The sequence below is a fragment of the Strongylocentrotus purpuratus genome, unplaced genomic scaffold (genome assembly GCF_000002235.5).
Source record: "Strongylocentrotus purpuratus isolate Spur 01 unplaced genomic scaffold, Spur_5.0 spur5_scaffold_1, whole genome shotgun sequence".
NCBI lineage: Eukaryota > Metazoa > Echinodermata > Echinoidea > Camarodonta > Strongylocentrotidae > Strongylocentrotus > Strongylocentrotus purpuratus.
In genome coordinates, this window is record NW_022145594.1 from 12,780,904 (window position 1) to 12,800,648 (window position 19,745).

Genomic DNA, 19,745 nt, shown 5'->3' on the forward strand with positions numbered 1-19,745 from the left:
AACCACTGTAGAAAAATGTGTTGTGTTTGGCAGAGTGCATATCTACCAATACTAGAACCCCCCCACACACACACAGTCACACACTCATGTATCACACACACCTGCACACATGCATGTTTATCCTCCCTATCCACACCTAAATGTGCATGTAATATGCAAATATATATGTGAACCCACCCACACATGGATCCACCCACACACATGTGAAATCACCCAAACCCACCCACCCACGCACAAACGTACAACTAAACATGAACTATTTCTGTCACATGCTCATTTCTAGTTCAGTAGGGGTCACTTTGCATAGTACCTTATCAAATTAAGGAAGCATGATATGATTATTCCATTGAATCAGGGGACTTCTACTCTTTTTTAGCCACTTCAAAAATATATTATACGTTTCAATTAACCCTAGTTTTGATCAAGATTTTGAGAAAATTTGTAAGCAAGGAGAATCGATGGTAAATGCCCACAGTTAATCTCGAAATATTTCCTTTTTATTATTAGTAATTATAAAAGGAAGGACAATAGCTTAACCTGTTAGATAAGCTGGTTTGCTGCACAGTCCCCTGCCAAAGGTCACCAAAATTGGGTCATCATCCGGGTCAATGCTGACCCCTGTGCCGAGTTCAACGCACTGTGATCTATTCACAAAGGCACAGTCTGGCCCGCTGTAAGTCCTCAGTGTGATGAAGCAGATTTCATCCAGGGTTTGGTTTGCCTCTGACAATGTTAAGATATGTTTCTGCTTGTCCCAGCTGGTGGTTACACCTATATGACGAAGAACAAAAAAAAAAGAGGAAAATCATTATGGTATTATTACTATTTTTAGAGAGAGACAGAGAGTGGGATAGTTTAAACCATATCAGACTTTAATGTTTTTTGTTGTTGTAAGAATTATTTAATTGGTTTATGAAAAGATGGTCTTAAAAGTAGTAGACATACAAGATTGAAAGTAAATAATAGAAACTTTCTTATGATTGCTCCGTTTTTGCATCCCTCTATATATTTGTGCTCAGACAAACTTTTGTTAAACATGTCAAAACTAACTATTCATTTCATGATCGCATGAGAGGGAAAACAATCTTGTTATTCTTTTGACTGATTCGAAATGAAAACTGAAATATATTCCTATATCTTGACTGGAGAAATATGACTTGTGCAGAAAATATTTTGTGGATCCCCACTGGACCCCTATCAAGAAAAAAACAATTCATGCTGATCAGGGTGTTCCATTCCACAAATGGTGCATAAATAGATAAAACAAATGAACAAATAAGAATTTTCTCTCACAGCCAACCAATAAACAAAGAAGATAACAAAAGGGATTTTACATTATTATAAAGATTTCGTCCTTACCATAGCTCTCGGGTTGCAATGCTGTGTAAAGCACAAACAAGGAAGCGTGGAAAAGAAAATAGAAACAGAGCTGTTATTTTAATGGCATTTTAAAAGTGGTTTTTAATCTCACAGGGTTGTGGTTTGTAACGTTTCGATTTCGAATGAAAGAAATAGTTATAAATAACTCAAACAGTTTCTTTCATCAATTGAAAAGTTGTCTGTATATTACGGTTTAGTCATTGCTTATAATCGAAGTATACTGTATAAAATATAGTAGAGAATGAACTGGATGGGGTTAAAATTACACTGGTCAAAACTGTAGTGAGCTTATCCTTTACGCATTATTCCTTATCCGACCATTACCATTAAATGCAGCATTAATAACAAATTGAATACCTAGAATGGCATCTGATTACAACAGTTATCGGAGAATACAATTAAACAATAACTCTACTTTTTGTGGTTAAATTTGATACATTCTCTGTAGTTGAACCCGTATAATTGTCCCTAATAAATATCTTTTTTTTAATAATTTTTTTCGAGTAAGATGTAATGTATAGTTGATTGAAAAGAAATTCTCATTCGGAGGATAAGGCAGTGGGGTCATACTAAAAAATAAAACTGAAGATATCTACTATAGAATGCAGACAAACCAGATAACAAAGTGGCTATCATATTGATCACCGCGTTCGAAGTGCAAATCGCCGAAAATTTTGTATGTAAAGAATAGACCAAAAAGATAAGCATTGACAACGGAAAATGTACCCCAAGAAGGAGGCTTTTAGTAATAAGGAATGTAAACATGTTTTCGGGGATGATTACATTTTTAGCATCAGGAACCCAAGAATACCTGAAACTACATGTGCCTTTCTAACGGAAAATGACGGGAAAATACAAAAGAATGCGTTCAGAAACGAGAAATGTTTTTGTATAACACGTGTTAGTGATTTAGTTCAAATGTCAATGAACATCTCGTTCAGAAACTTACGAGATGTTGAAGCCACTGCGGGTTCCTCTGCGCTACTATTCCCCGCGCTGTTCACTGCCCATAGAGTCATCCGGTACCAAGTGAATGGGTTCAGTCCCACTAATGTGTGGGAGGTCCCTGTCAAGTTGGTGACCTCACCACTTCCCTCTCCCTGCGTGTCGTTTGGACAGTATTCCAGAGTGAAAGTTTGTTGCAACCCGCCATTGAATCCTGGCTGCCAGGCAACGAAGAGAGTTGAAGACGTCGTCTGGTTTGGGTAGACGAAGACCTGAGAAGGTGGATCTGGGATGACTGTACGTAAACATAAAAAAGGGGGTTAAATGGTTGAAATGGGAACCTATGGTTTTAAATATTGTCTTGTTTAAAACAAAAGTAGTTCAGAGTGAGAGTTTGTTGCAATTCGACATCGAATCCTGGTTGCCAGGCAACGAAGAGAGTTGAAGATGTCGTTTGGTTTTGGTCGACGAAGAACTGAGAAGGTGGATCTGGGATGACTGTATGCAGACAAAGAAAAGGGGATTTTAAATGGTTCAAATGGGAATCTATGGTTTTAAAGATTGCCTTGTATTCAATAGGTATTCTAGGGTGAAAGTTTTTTTCAACCCGCAATCAAATCCTGGTTGCCAGGAAATGAAGAGAGTTGAGGATGTCGTCTGGTTTTGGTCGACGAAGAACCAAGATGGTTGTTCTTGGAGAATTGTACGTAAACATAAAAAAGGGATTTTAAATGAAAGAATGGGAAACTATGGTTTTAAAGAGTGTTTTGTATTGTAATCAATTCGCCATGTCGCCAGGATTAGATGGGGTTGCCAGGCAACGAAGATAGTTGAAGATGTCGTTTGGTTTTGGCCGACGAAGAACCGAGAAGGTGGATCTGGATGACTACACGTAAACCCAAACAAAGGGGAATTTAAATTGTTGAAATGGGAATCTATGGTTTTAAAGATTGTCTTTTATTTTAATAAGTTTTCCAAAGGGAAAGTTTGTGCAACCCGCCATCGAATCCTGGTTGCCAGGTAACGAAGAGAGTTGAAGATGTCGTCTGGTTTTGGTCGACGAAGAACCGAGAAGGTGAATTTGGGATTACTGTATGTAAATATAGAAAAGAGGATTTTAAATGGTCGAAATGGGGATCTACCGTTTTTTAATATTTTCTTGTATTTTAATTATTTCGCCATCGAATCCTTTTTGCCAAGCAACGAAGAGAGTTGAAGATGTCGTCTGGTTTTGGTCGATGAAGAACCGAGAAGGTGGATCTGGGATGACTGTACGTAGACATAGAAAAGGGGATTTTAAATGCTTGAAAAGGGAAGCTAAGGTTTCCAATATTGGCTCGTATGTAAGAATGTCTGTTCCTGATTCTAGCCATGAACAGAGCTAAATTTCGTTTGCATACTAACCAGTATAGTTCAAAGTCGCAGTGGCGTTACCGATATCTGTTATAACCTGACATTCATATTTTCCAGAATCGCTTGGCTGAACATCATCGATGAATAGTCTACTTGTAGAAATGGTTTTCATCTGGACCCTGCCAGAGAGAATAATATGTCTAGTGGTGCTAGTTAGGATCGTCCGGTTGTGGTACCAGTAGAAATTAGTGGCCGGTGGATTTGCATCGGATGAACATATGAACTCGATACTGATGAATTGCTTTTCGTTTTGAAGGCGTCGAACAGAAATGTTAACAATGATAGGAGCGTCTGCGTTATAAAGAGAGAGATATATATAGAGAGAGATAGAGAGAGAGAGAGAGAGAGATGGGGACGATGTTATGGGCGATAATATATATATTAAAATTGTCTTACTTCAGTGGTAAAACATTTATAAATCTAAGTTGTCAAAGACATTTGAATTCAATTTAATATAACGACAACATCAGTCATGAACTGTTTGCCCAGAAGTCTAGTCATCAAGGATTTGTATTAATCACTTGACATTCATTACTATTATCAAAGTATTGAAAGAAAAGTTAGTTATTGATGTTTCTACGAGATAATTCATCAGACCGATAAAGAGCGTCGAGTGTATAATACAATTTGTGGGTTTATTAAATTTCCTTCAGTTTGGGTTAAGTTACAGATGATGTAAGGGATCAATTTTAAAGAGGTTTTAAAATCTTAAACGGAAAACCTGAATTTTATCTACGAGGTATAGGGTGTATTAATAATTTTATATGCATCTTTTTAACAAAGCGCTTAATCAAACATATTAAGAAATAATTAACAATCTAAATGTGATATCGTAACTTCTTGTTGGTTCTCAATTTCTGACAATTCTGTTAACTTACAGAGGATGTTCAGAACCTTGGTATCATTCTGAGAGGTAATAGAGGGTGCTGTCGGTTGGAATACTTGACAGATAAGCCGTTTTCCATGATGAAAACGAGATGGTGTGAACACGAGAGAACTTTTAGCGTTTACACGGCCATTTCGATTTTTTGTCTCGTGTAGAGAAGAATCATTCGTGAGGTTAGTTGTTTCCATGTACCAGTGGATGAGAGGAGCTGGATATCCGTTGTTGGATGTGCAATTCACATTGGCTTTTTCGCTATCTCTCAGATCATTGATACCATCAATTTCTGGAGTATCGGGTGGTCCTACATGCACAAACAGAAAATATATATTACAAAATGTGACTGAATAAGTTGGAAAGTCTTGAATAAGGCAAATTCTCTGAAAAAAATATTTCATTATGGGATTCGAAAAAAACGGTCTCATTATCTTTTAGCGTATTTTCTGGTTGGCCTGTATTAAGATTACTTATCAAATCATATCATATTACATCATCTTATATCAAAGTACAATATGCTTTATACAAGGCTTTTACATACCAGGCGAGAGCACATCCAGTTTGACTGTATTCGATTTTATGCTGTCCACAATGCATCGATACTCCCCGTTATCGCTCATTCCCCATTTGCTGATGGTCAGATTAGCAGAAGTATTGTCCGTCATCCATGTAATCTTTTTCACATCAATTGCATCATTACTAATACTTTTCACGCAGTTTTCATCTTCGAAACATATTTGGCTTGCTAAAGAGGTCAAATTGTCTTTTGCGATAAATATATCTGCATTCTTATTCGAAGGCATACTACTGCACATCAGATGAACATCTCCACCAATTGCAGGAATCTCAACATCAGCCGAAATCCGAACAGTTAATATGGCATGACAGGCTGCAAGATAAACGAAGAAACTAAAGTACAAATTCTTAAATGAATTCAAAAATAAATCAAACGAGTGATAGAATGTCTTCATGATTTGGCATTCGTCTTTTTACTTTTTAAAAGAAAATTAAGTATTGCCGCCCCCTTAAATATGACATAAGACCCAAAGACGAGTTTTGAACTGTATATATGGGTAAAATTAGGGCATTGGCAGAATTAAGATAACAAAAATGGGATAATCTGTATACCCTTTGTCTAATTTAGCTCTTATCTTTTTTGAGGGAGTTGGGGGAATTGCAAATCTTAGATTTATGAGATCTCTTGTTGTGAATATGCATGGACAGACCTTTCTTAACCTACTTATATCAGGAAAATTGCTTTGAATTTGGCTGATTTGGCTGATTAATTGAGATTAAGCCTTTGTGTTATTCAAAGTAGAAAATATATAGAAAATACACTTACATGTTACCCACGCAACGAGAATAGGATGAAATATAAACCGAAGTTGAGGATCCATTTTTATATAAACTGTCTTTATGAAACTTGCGTCCATAGACGATGATAATGGTCAATTTGTGTGGCGACAAAGTGAAGTTATGGTTTTACTAATAATTAAATATAAATTATCGACACGATTATTATGATTGATAATTAAACTGCAACAAAGAAATATAACACCACCTCTTCCGTTTTGAAACCTGAGTTTGACTGCTGTAAAAGTTAATCTACGAATTATACCAAGACTGATACTAAGAACAATACAAAGAAAATAAGTGGATAGTGTGGTATGGGGCTAACGTACTTTACATTACATTGTTTGAATCTCTTCAGACTTATTGAAATAAAATTGATGTTAATTACTGACATTATCTTGTTCCTTGCATTTACATTTAAATACATCTACATTAGACTCGAGGAAATGCTGAAAAACACGAGACAATACCAATACCAATGTATTCTATATTTCCTAAAACCTTCAACTGAAATATTGAAATTTTTCCTCCGTTTTTATTTCGTTTTTTATCTTCATTGTACTTTTAGAATACCTGTACCGTTGAACTCTGCAAACTGTCCGCAATTGTTTTATTTTTATTCAGTGTTCATAGTATTTTATTACTTTGCTTACTTTTCATTTATTTTCTTTTTACCGTTTTGGTATTTATGCACAATATTACACTTTCTATTCCAGTTTATATGCTTTTGGCACTGACATCCATATGAAAAGAACGTTGCGATTCTTTAACCTGTGATATTATTTCTGGCTTTAAAGAAATAATATAGCTTCTTTGCATGCATATACATTTTGATCAAATCCTCTAAACAGAGGACCAATCGCAGTCTAACCTTGAATGTTGTGTGTGTTTTTTTTTTTTTTTTTTTTGGGGGGGGGGGGGGGAACTAAAGAATACAGAGATTAATTTATCTTGCGCGTTCCTTACCCCACTAGCAGGGCAAAACTTGTTTGCGATTGTGCCTACATTAAGAAGGCGAGGAAGAAACCATAAATGGTCAAAGAAATAACGACAAGCCCTCTTGAACGAGGCGATTGATGTATCAGTAAACATGTGTATCTTTTCTGTTAATTGCATGACACTCTCGTCGACCGATTGCATACATTCTTCGGTCAAATAACCACGAAAGTGCCCCTCACCATATGTTGTTTATAAACATAATGAAATTTATAAAAAAAGAGATAAACTACCGTCATTTACATGATTAAAACTCAATCGTGTAATATCATGAACTTGGTATTTTGTGTGTAATATATATATAATTATATATATGAACACATATTGTTTCTAAGAGAAAGTAAACAAAAATGTTCCATGAGTATCATGTAAAATGGAAAATAAATTTTGAATTTCATGGTGATTTTATCATACGCATAGCAATAATCTGTAATTCTGTGGATGTCATTGCAGGGGTTGATATTGATATCCATCTAGTAAATTCCAGAAATCGGTCTTGCTCTCCCATAACGTTGTAAAAAATCAGACACCGGGCAGTGTGCACTCGTGAAAATAAAGGCCTACGATGACAACATTTAAACGTGCTAGATTCAAACTTTTTATTAATGGATCTAGCGTTTCTAAAGTGAGAATCTACCCATCTGAAAAGTGTGTCAATTCCAAGCCCTTCAAATGGTACTTGACATTATAGTTTTGAAAGTATGAGTGAAAGGTCGCCTTCATGATTAAACCATCATTTTAGAGGATTGTTTACCATTATCTCTGAAGCCGACTGCCTTGCTTATTTAAGAACGATTTTTTTTTTCAAAAGAAGAATGATTCTCTCAAACCACTCAGTAGAATCATGAAACCTTGATTCAGTTGCATATTATGTTACTTTACAGATGTGAAAGTACGTTGTCTTATTTTCGATGTGCTTTAAGGCCCGGTCACACAGGGAGGGCGCATGGGGAACGCACGGCCAGCGCATTGGAAATTTGCAATTTGGGCCAGTGCGTTGTCGTTCGCTAGGCGTGCGTCATCACTCGTTACTCGTTCGTCGAGCGCGCTGGACCAACGCTGGACCAGCGCTATGCATTCGTCGTCATTCGCTGTGTGCGTCGGGTTTTTTTGAGCATGCTCAAAAGTGTGCGCGGAGCTCGACGCATGAATGTACACGCCAAAGGCACGCCAGACATGCGTCGAGCGCGCTAGACCAGCGCCAGACATACGCGGAGCACACGCCCTGTATACGCACAGCGCGCTAGCTACACGCTGTGCATTTTTTGTCAGCTCGCTAGCTTTTCCAAAATCATGACAAAAGTAAGGCACACTGCCTTTTCCGATTTCCAATGCGCTGGCCGTGCGTCGTAGAACGCGGTGCATGCGTGGACCATTCGTCCAGCGCGCTAGCAACACGCTGTGCATTCGTCGAAGTTGTTATCATGTGCGCTCTGTGTGCGCCCTGTATGCGCCCTGTATGCGCCCTGTATGCGTCCAGCGCGCTAGCAACACGCTATGCATTAATGGTGTCAGCTCGCTGTAGCTTCGACAAAAGTTGGGCGCACGACAACGCACTGGCCAAAATTGCAAATTTCCCATGCGCTGGCCGTGCGTTCCTCATGCGTCCTCCCTGTGTGACCGGGCCTTTACGTGGCATAATTAAAGTGACATTTAATACTCTGAGAAGCACACATTAAAAGATAGATGGATAGATAAAAGGTTTTTTATTTATTTTTATTAAAAAAAACGTTATTGCAGTAATGCGGAATTGCGATGATTTTACAATGAAAGAGTGCACACTAAAATGTAATCAGCATTGACAACACTATTATATACATTAAAAACAACAAATTGTTAATTAAAAATGGTAGAGTTCTTAACGAAATAATAATCAGTATTGAAAAATGTCACACATTGTAATGGACAAATAACGTTTTGTGTAAAGTAATGTCACATATGATATGTATTATACATGACAACGTTTAAAGTTTTTTCTTTTTCTTTTGGTGGAAAATACTGAAAATAGCAGCCGAGCGCTGAATTACATTCAGCTTACAATAAAAGCACATGAAATACATAGCAATATTAGAACAGTTATTAATATACAGCTTTAATACAATAATTCATTTAAAGATAACATTAATAAGATATAACATTATCCAAAAAACAAATTTTTGGAAGTAGATATGAAGAAAAAGCATAACTGGACATTTATATCCATGAGAACAAAGTTACACTTCAAACATATATTATTTTGTAGAGATTTTGAAAATGGTGACGAGAGAATTCTTTTAAAAGTAAATCAGCAGAAACGAAAACCAGGTATAAACTTAAAACTGCATACGGTATAGATATTCGTTATGATAAATAAAATATGCAATATCCTACACTATTAATACTGGAAGAGAGTACTATTCAAACTGGGTTTTTTTTATATAAATGTATGTGAGGCGAAAAGTGTTTTTTTATTCTTAGATATCTTATGGGAGTTTGACTTGTGCTTGATTTTAAATCGTCCTTTTATGTAATTAGTTATATATACATATTTTTTCAAAGAGTTATTCATACAAAGTGTTCTGCTACTTATCAAGTGGTTAATATATTTTCATTGATAAGGTTCGTTTTTCATTTAGTATTGAAACTTTGATTAATTTCGATTATTCAGTTATTGTACGTATATAAATGTACAGTGATAACAACTAACATAGCTAACAATACATCCAATGAACTAAGAAAATGAATTGTCCTGACAAAGATTTCAATAATTAATTTGTTCAGTATATACATTTACATAGCTTAAAAAACTATCATTAATGAATTCCTTTCTTGAAGAAATATAAATGTCATTGTCATTAATAAACATGATACATCCAGTTGTATAAAATGTTGTATAACAATAATGCACGCGTTCATTGCTCTGGAAGAATTGACGTGTGTTTGGTTTTGATAATTAACTTATTAAGCATAATATGTTAAGTTTAAAAAATACTCTAATCATTATTTAATCTCTTCGAATTCGAATATTGATTAAAAAAATTTCCATTCATTCTTTATCCATATACATGTATGTAGTAGCTTAAAGAGAAGGTTGAGTTCTGGGAAGAGATGAAAAATAATTTGTGAGCATTACTCATTCTTATTATGCAAGTGTGGAAGAACATCAGTTAAGACATGTTCCCTGAAAAGCATGGCTCTTTAAATGCCTTCATATTCTAGATATGCATGTAACATCGTAAAAATCGGGGGCCGGATTTTTACGCCACGTTGTCGTGTAGTCCCATATACATCTCTCTGTGCAAGTGCTTGTAACTTTACCAAGACTTGGCCACATTTCTTATCATTTTGATGATTCCAGAACCTTGCAATACACACACATTCTTATATGCTAGATGATCAACCTTTTCTGGTCGGTTTCACACCGTTTCTTTCACAATGGAATCGCATGACCAGAACTCAACTTCATCTTTAAAAACGACACTACATTGGTCATGTACAATTGTATTTCCAGTAAATGACAATCATTAAAAACATTAAAATTAGAAGCAACACAAATTGATTATAATTCTTAGTTAGATATGTACGTACTTAGTATACACAGTGTATTCTTGTCATTCTTCATTTGTTCAGTTTGATCAGATACGGCACAGGATTATTCCGTAGTATTTTTGTCCTTAATTTGATTTGTGGTATCGGATTGGACGGATCTGTGCTGTTTCATAAAAAATTGTATCAGTAATAAATGCCATATTCATATGATGAAGTTACTCACAACCAATCAAATGCAACGATTTCATTAGCTTATATCAATTATTGTAACCTGTTATTTCTGACAAGTGTTGTAAACCAACGTTCGTGTATTACTGATAAAGAGAACGTGTGTGATCAATATATCATATTGCAATTTGCATGTTGCCGAGTCTTCCGTTTTAACATGATGACCTCCAGGCTTGTCTACTGTATCATTCACCTTCCATGCCTTTCGTATGAAAGATGTACCAACATAGTCATCATTTTTAGAACTCGAAGGTGGATGACAAACTTTAAGGCTTTATTTCTATATATGCAGCTGTCTCATCGTCATCATCATCATCATTCGTTGCCATGGGAACTGTATTGATATAATGGGAATCATCAGGTTCCTTCTCACATGTGATCTCTGTGTTGACATACACTCCTTCCGCCCTCTCCACCTGATCAGCATTCTTCATTCGCTCAAAAGAAGGACTAAGCCATTCCTTGTTAGATGTAGATGGTTTAGAGCCGTTGGAACAGAACTCGCTTGCCATTTCAGGATTTATCTCCATGTATGTGGTTGTCACATCACCACCATCGGCTGTGAAGGGCGCGGTATTGGCATACTGAGGGTCACGATTTTCCCCCTGAGGTGCCTTGTCGGACTCTGTGTTGGTATACACAGCTTCTGCCCTGTCTACGTGGTCACCATTCTTCCTTGGCTTGGTAATAGGACTAAAGCATCCTTTGATATCAGGTCCAGATCTCTTGGAACCGTGTGAACAAGACTCCACTGGCACGTTGGGATCTATCTCCATATACATGCACGTGGTTGCCACACCATCACCATCATCATCATCATCATCAACATTTCCTGTCATTCTTAATATAGCGCTGGCATACGTCGGATCATCTGCACTTGCATACTCTGGCTCGTGCTCTATCATAGTAAAACTGGGACTGACATAGTCATCAGTAGAACTGCCCGGTGGTTTACAACCACTGATTGCAGACTGGGAAGATTTAATTGGTTTCATGTCCATGTAGAATCCTTTAGTTGACTTCGGAGACTCGGACTTATGATCCTCGGTCGATGAAATGTCAGCATAGACTTCTTGAGATACCTGTTCTGGTTGCAATTTTGTCGTTGACACTGGAGGGAAGGCTGTGCTAGTGGTTGACTCTGTCGTTCTCCGCGCTGAGGGCAGAGAAAATGACACGTAATTATTTTTACGTTAATAGATTCAGAATCTTCTTCATGAGTTTCTGTTTTCAGTCAAAATGTAGAAATAACTGTGAATATGATAAGCGTACGATCAGTAAGTATAAGACTAGCTGAAATCTAGACGTGAGTAGCGATTATATATTCTTGAAGAAATTAATAGAACAAAAAATATACTTAATATTCATAGTTATATTAAAGGGATTCGAAATCAGAAAACCAATATAGAGTTCAATGAACATACATTACAGGATAGATTTTCAAGGAAAGGCGAAAATGTCTTCAAATATGCAGACCAAAAAATTAATGGGGAAAATATATTTCTCTTGAAACCTAGCTGAACTTACACTTCTTTCGGTAGAAGTACAGCAAAGCCACTGATATCAAGATGAGGAAGCCAGCAGACGAAATCACACCAAGAGCGATTGTCATGAAAAGTAGACTTTTCGTTAGAGATGGTGGCTCCTTCTCTTCTGGTAAGTCTAATAGGAGACGAGTTCCATGAAAAAGCGGGTTATGAATATTGACCTTTAGGAAATGTTGCTGTTGTCGCCTATTTTATAAAGTTGATAATAATTACCTTTTACATTGCATGTGGGACTCCTGGACAGATTAAAAGTAAACAAGTAACATAGCATTACATATTTTTATTTATCTCATTTTATCTGACATCTTCCAAATTTTTCAGGGGGTCGGGATAAACTCCCTTTTCGTCCTTTTAGATTAATTATTTGAAAGACTCACCTATAATATGAGCTGGGTCACCACACAGTGCCCTCCCATAGGTCACTACAATCAGGTCATCTTCCGGGTCAATGCTGACCGTAGTGCTGGCTGCAATGCACTCTGTTTCATTCACAAAGGAGCAGTCATTACCCTCCTTTGTTTTTGGTATGATGATAAAGCAGATGCCCTCCAATGATTGGTTTGCCATTGAAAAAGTCAACACGTGATTCTCTCTGTCTAGAGTAACGATTACGCCTGAAATAGACGAGATTAGAAGTGAAGACAGAAATAATTGAGAAAAGTGAAGAAAGATAGAGAGAGAGAGAGAGAGAGAGAGATAATGGGGGGGGGGGGCTGTGGGGAGGGCGGTCATGAACCCCCCCCCAAAAAAAAAAAAAAAAATAATAATAAATTAAAAAATAAAAAAAAAAATAAAAATAAATAAATAAATAAATAAAAAATAAAATAAAAAATAAAAAAATAAAATAAAAAATAAATAAATAAAAATAAAAATAATAGATACAGCATAAGCATGCGTTCTGAGTTGTGTAAAGCTCTTTGAGTGGTGTAAATAGGCATATATTTTGTTTGATTTGGTTGATTGGGCACGCGCAATTTCACAAATTTCAGGGATGCCTATTCAAACTTGGAAGGAATCGTAGGGCAGTCTATTTCTCCTACTACATAAATATCCATATTCCCGATCCTTTAAAATGAGCGTTAGCCATATAACTTCAAGACATAAGTCCACATATAAATACATTAGATTGTGTAGATAGCCGCCATCACGATGGAGTGTGTATTTCCGGGGGGGGGGGGTTGAATGACAAAACTAATAACCACCACAACAAGCGAAAATGAAAGCTGTTAAACAATTGAAAACTAGTGGATGGAGAGTGGTTTTAATCATATCATTTTCAAATTTCAATATAAAACAAAAAGACTCGTGATGCTTACCGTAGCTGTCTGGTGGTAAAGCTTTGTCCACAACAAAGCAGCCAAAAGGAGAGAAAAAAATACAAAATGTCAATGACAGTGCGAAACTGATTTTGCTCTCTAAAGTAAATGGTGACTAAGGTATTTATTTTAAATTAAATACATTGAATATGAGTAAATGATATGGTATATTCTAATGGTGAATAATTCAGCTACCCTGCTGAGTAATAAATATATATACGGGGGAACAATTTTAACTGATGTATTCAAAGATACTGAAGTATAGCAGTGTATTTAAGCAATTTGCGTTCTGGCAATACTACAAAGGATAATAGCAGGCGATTGAAATGATTTATCACCACATATACCTAGGAAGGAAGCATCCATAAATCATAATACATTTGTATGTTAAACTACTTCACATAGTACGTCACGTTATCAATAAAATGGCGATGCCCATGTCGTGTTGCGAAACTACATTATTCATATATTTTATACTCTATCTCTCTTACACTTTCGCGGGGAATGTTGTAGACCAATGGGTAAGAACATAATAAATCTCTCATAAGAAGTAAAGTTATTTGTTATGGTGAGGGTTCCTTAAAGTGAGGAATATGATTACACCTGACAGATACTTACGAGCTGTTGATGCCACTACCTCCACCGCACTACTGCTTCCCGCGCTATTCACCGCCCATAAAGTCATCCTATACCATGTGAATGGTTGGAGTCCCACCAATGTGTAGGATGTCCCTGTCAAGTTTGTGAGAACATCGCACCCCTCTTCCTCTGCCTGTGTGTCGTTTGGACAGTATTGCAGAGTGAAAGTTTCTTGGAACCCGCCATCAAATCCTGGCTGCCAGGCAACGAAGAGAGTTGAGGATGTCGTCTGGTTTTGGTCGACGAAGAATCCAGAAGGTTGATCTGGGATGACTGTAAGTAGACAAAGACAAAGGGATGTTAAAATGTTGAAATGAGAATCTTTCCTGTTCAAGATTGTCTTTCATTGATATAATTTCTTTAAAAAAAGATGTATTAAAATAAGATGTTTAAACTTTAAACATGAAAACCTTTGTTTGATATTTTTACTGTAATATTCAAAGTCGCAGTTGCGTTACCAACATGGAAACACCTATGTGCTGCTATTCTAACCAAGAACAGATGCCAACTTTCGTTTTATATAATCACCGGTATAGTTCAAAGTCGCAGTGGCGTTACCGATATCTGTACTAGCCAGGCATTCGTATTTCCCAAAATCGCTCGGCTGAACTTCATAAATGAGTAGTCTACTTGTAGAGATGGTTTTCATCTGGACCCTTCCAGATAGAATAAGATGCCTAGAGGTGTTTGTTAGGATCGTCCGGTTGTGGTACCAGTTGAAGTTAATGGCTGGTGGATTGGCATCGGGTGTACATATGAACTCAATACTGATGAATCGCTTCTCGTTTTCAAAGGCGAGCAGAAATGTCGACAATGAAAGGAGAGTCTGCGTTATAAAGAAAAGGAGAGAGAGAGAGAGAAAAAAAAAAAGAGAGAGAAAGATGGGGACAATATTATGGGTGTTAAATCAAAATCATCTAGGCATTAATTACAGCGGTATAACATTTAGAAATCAATATTGTCAAAAACTTATGAACACAATTTAATATAACGATAATGGCAGTCTGACTGCCGTTATCGTTATATTAATTTTTTCCATATGTTTTTGACAACCTGGATTTCTGTGATTAAAACAAATCCGTGAAGACTAGACTTCTAGGTAAATAGTACTCATTTACTGTTTGCCTAGAAGTCTAGTCATCAAGGATTTGTTTTAATCACTTGGAATTTATTTATTTATTTATTTATTTATTTATTTCCTCTCATAGGGTGGATAGCCCTTTCAGCACAGCTGATTTTCAAAGGGGTCCACAAACATAAACATAACAATAAATATACAGTGAATTATACAATAATATGTAAAACGTTGCAAATGCAAGAAGTAAGGCAATGAATATGTACATGTAGTTACATTAACTAAACTTCTAACAAATTAATGTACAAAACAAACAAACAATAATACAGTTAATAACAGATATTCAACTAAAACGACAACAAGCATGCGAGTAAAACTGTAAAACCGATAACACAACACACAAAAAAAGTAAACATAAAAGAAAAACAAGAGGAAAAAAACAAAACAAGACTGAATAAAAGGATGGGTATAATATCACGTTTATCAAGTATTTATTAAAAAATATTGAAAAAAATATGTATATAATAATAATTATAACATAACTAGTAGAATATCAATTTGAAGGTAAAAATTGTAAAAAGGACAAGACAATAGTACTTGACAGTATAGTTTGGAAAGTCTGACTGGAAGGATCTTCTTCATGATTAAGCCATCCTTTTTAGGAGGATTTCCCATTATCTCTGAAAAAACGACTACCCTGCTTATTTGGGAACGAGAATGATACTCTCAAACCACTCACTAGAATTATGAAACCTGATTCAGTTGCATATTATATTACTCTAGAGATGTGGAAGTACATTGTCTTATTCTATATGTGATATACATAGCACATTTAAAGTGACATTTAATTGTTGTTTGTTTTGTTTGATTGGTTTAATTTCTGCGTTCAAAAAGATAAAAATTCAAATTCAAAGTACAAAATTCGAACAATAACAAATACAATGAATATAAAATGTTTACAACAGTAATTAATAGAAAATCAGCCCAATGAATAAAACAGAGATAAAAGCAGAACATTCAGTGATAAGTTGTTATGCTCAGAAATGAAAACAGGTAGGCTAATACCTTCTCTGACTTGACGCAGATTTTTACCTAGTCTGTATTGTGAGCAACATTTGTAGATTTTTTTTCTTGTCCTCTTTAACACCGACGTGTTTTATTTCACATATTTCACATTTCATATTTATTTACATAAATTTACATTTTAAAATAATAACAAAAAGACAAAAGTATTTAAATAAATATATAACCTTAACATTTCTTGAACAATTTCTTTGTGTTTCGTCAAAACAAAACTTTATTTATTTGCTAGGTAATATCGTAGGTTTAATTTAAAAATAATGCACAGACTTTTACTTTTGTACTCTTTTCCATCAACACCGAAGTTTAATATACACTATGTATATTATGTATTGTCCTGAAATTAACATGAAGTTTATCACAGAGTTTTCCCTTTTTTCAATAAAATAACCAATAACTAATGCTTTTTCATTAATATTGATTTGTTCATGAAAGTAATTATAATACAAGTTTTCAATAATTTTCCAAAAAGCTCTAACCTTGTTACATTTAACAACACATGAAAAATGACATTTAATACATTAAGTAACACCAATTAAAAAACAATGAAACGTTTTATACATTTTTTATTTAAAAACAAAATTATTGAAGCAAGTACAGCGTTCATACAAAAAAAGAAGAAGATCAGAAGTGACAAATGTAACACCTGGTAATAACAAAAAATAACGTTTTATGTAAATTAATGTCACATGTGATATGTATTTTACATGACAATGTTTAACATATAAATGTATACATGTACATGTATATATCTTAAAAGTGGTTTTTATTCTTAGATCTCTTATAGGAGTCGGAATTGTGTTTGATTTTATTGATGTATTTATTTCTTTATTTATTCATTTAATTTGTTAAGCTACTTATCGGGTGCTTAGCATTTTCATTTATATGATTCGTTGGCCATTTAGAATTTAAAGTGTGATTTATTTTCGATTATTCGGTTTATATTGTACGTATATAAATGTACAGAGATCAAAACTAAGAGAGGTATCAATTCACAACCAATCAACTGAGCAAAATGAATAGTGTTGTGATTGATTTCATTACTTAGTTTGTTCAGCATATATATACAAAAAGGTTTTTAAAAATGTCATTAATGCATTAATTTCTTGAAGGAATTTAAATGCCATTGTCATGAACTAACATGTTACATTCAGTTTTATCAAATGTTCTACAACGGTAGGCCTAATTTACGCGTTCATGATCTGGAACAAATTGACTTATGTTCGATTGTAATAATTCACTTATTAAGCATAGTATATTAAGTTTAAAAGCAAATACTACAAATATTATTTGTAAAAAATGATAGATTTTTTTTGGGATAGTTTTGGTTGTATTCAAGGCATTTGAAATCAGGAAAATAACATAAAATTCAATAAACTTAGAATTTAAAGGAAAGTTGAACTTTTCTTTAAACATGTAAAAAAAAGATAAATGGGGACAAACATTTCTCTTGAAACTCAGCTTGACTTACATTTCTTTCGGTTTCTGAAGCAAAATGCGTCGTAGAAGTATAGCAAAGCCACTGCGTATTAAGAGGTTGAAGCCATCAGACTAAATCACACCAAGATCGATCTCAATGAAAGGTGGACTTTTACTTGAAGATGGTGGCTCCTTCATTACTACTAAGTCTAATACGATAAGGGTTCAATGAAAAAGCCGGTTATAGATATATACTTTAGAAAATATACAGTGTGAGGCAAAAACAAGTTTACACCTAGAAAATTGCTAATTATTTTAATAATCATCTACGAACAGTGAATTATTATACATCTTATGAAAGAGTGTTTTATCCTAAATCTTTTGGTATCATTTTTGTGTGGTATTTGTGCACGCTTGGGCGAACAGGAGGCATTGTTTGCGAGAGTGAAACAACCGACTTGCGCCAAAGTTGCTTATGTGATGTTTAAACACAACAATTGTGATTTGGGTAATAAATCGGTTTTTGCAGATCCAAATAACATCTCTAACAAAATTAACCATGCCACACATATCAAATATCGAATATGAAATATCAACGAAAAATTGTGCGCGCGTGTGTGTGCGTGTGTGACCTTGCTTCTACAAAAAGCATATGCAGTGCATTTTATTCCATACATTCAATTCATTCTCTCACTCCGCTAATCCCAACATAATACATACTGTAGGCATCACTTTGGCGCAAGTCGATTTTTGCATTCTCGCAAACAATGCCTCCTGTTCATCCAAGCGTGAACACATACCACACAAAATGATACCAAATGATTTGGGATAAAACACTGTTTTATAAGATGTATACTCATTTACTGTTCATAGATGATTATCAATGTAATTAGCAATTTTCTAGGTGTAATTTTTTTTGGACTCTTTTGACTTTATATGTGGTTTCAGAAATAAAGTAATACAAACCCCAAACTTGGAGGGAAAAAAATAAGGATACGTAGAGGAATGTCACGGCGCTTCTCAAACTACCCCCCCCCCCTCCCTACAGTAGAAACAACCCTATTCCTGTATATTTTTTTGATAAGCGTTAGCCATACAAGTTCAGAAATAAGGACCGTTTATGAATACATTAAATTGTTAAAAAAAACTGACATCACGGCTGGGTGTGTGTTTTTGTGGGAGGGGGGGGGGGGTTGAAAGATTATAACATTATATTGCGCAATACCATGACGTATATTTACCATAACGTACGAAAATGAAAGCCGTATAACAATTGAAAACTAGTGGGTGGAGAGTGGTTCTAATTATATCACAATCAATCCAACAACAAAAAGCCTCGTGATGCTTACCATAATTGGCCGGTGAAAAAGCTTTGTCCAAAACAAAGAAGCCACAAGGAAAAAGAATAGAAAATCCAATATCTTAATGACATTTCAAAACTGAATTTGCTCTCAAAAGTAAATGGTGACTATAGATTTTATTGCAAAGTAAATACATTGGAAATGAGTAGATGATATGGTATATTCTAATAATGCATATACCAGCCACCCTGCTGAGTAGTTGGCTTCATGTTGAAATAAATTGAAGATTACACGAGTTCATGAAATACGGGAACAGAGATTGATTGCGATGTACACTAATGATTGAACACGATTGAGAGCGGGGGAGGGGCACGGGAATAATATTGCTGTGGTGCATTTCCTTTTACAGGATAATTCAAGTGAGGAATATGAATACGCCTGACAGATATTTACGAGCTGTTGATGCCACTACCTCCAACGCGCAAATGTTTCCCGCGCTATTCACCGCCCATAAAGTCATCCTATACCATGTGAATAATTGGAGTCATACCAATGTGTAGGATGTCTCTTTGATGTGTGTGACAAAACCACACCTCTCTGTCTTTGCTTGCGTATCGTCTGAACAGTATTTCAGACTGAAAGTTT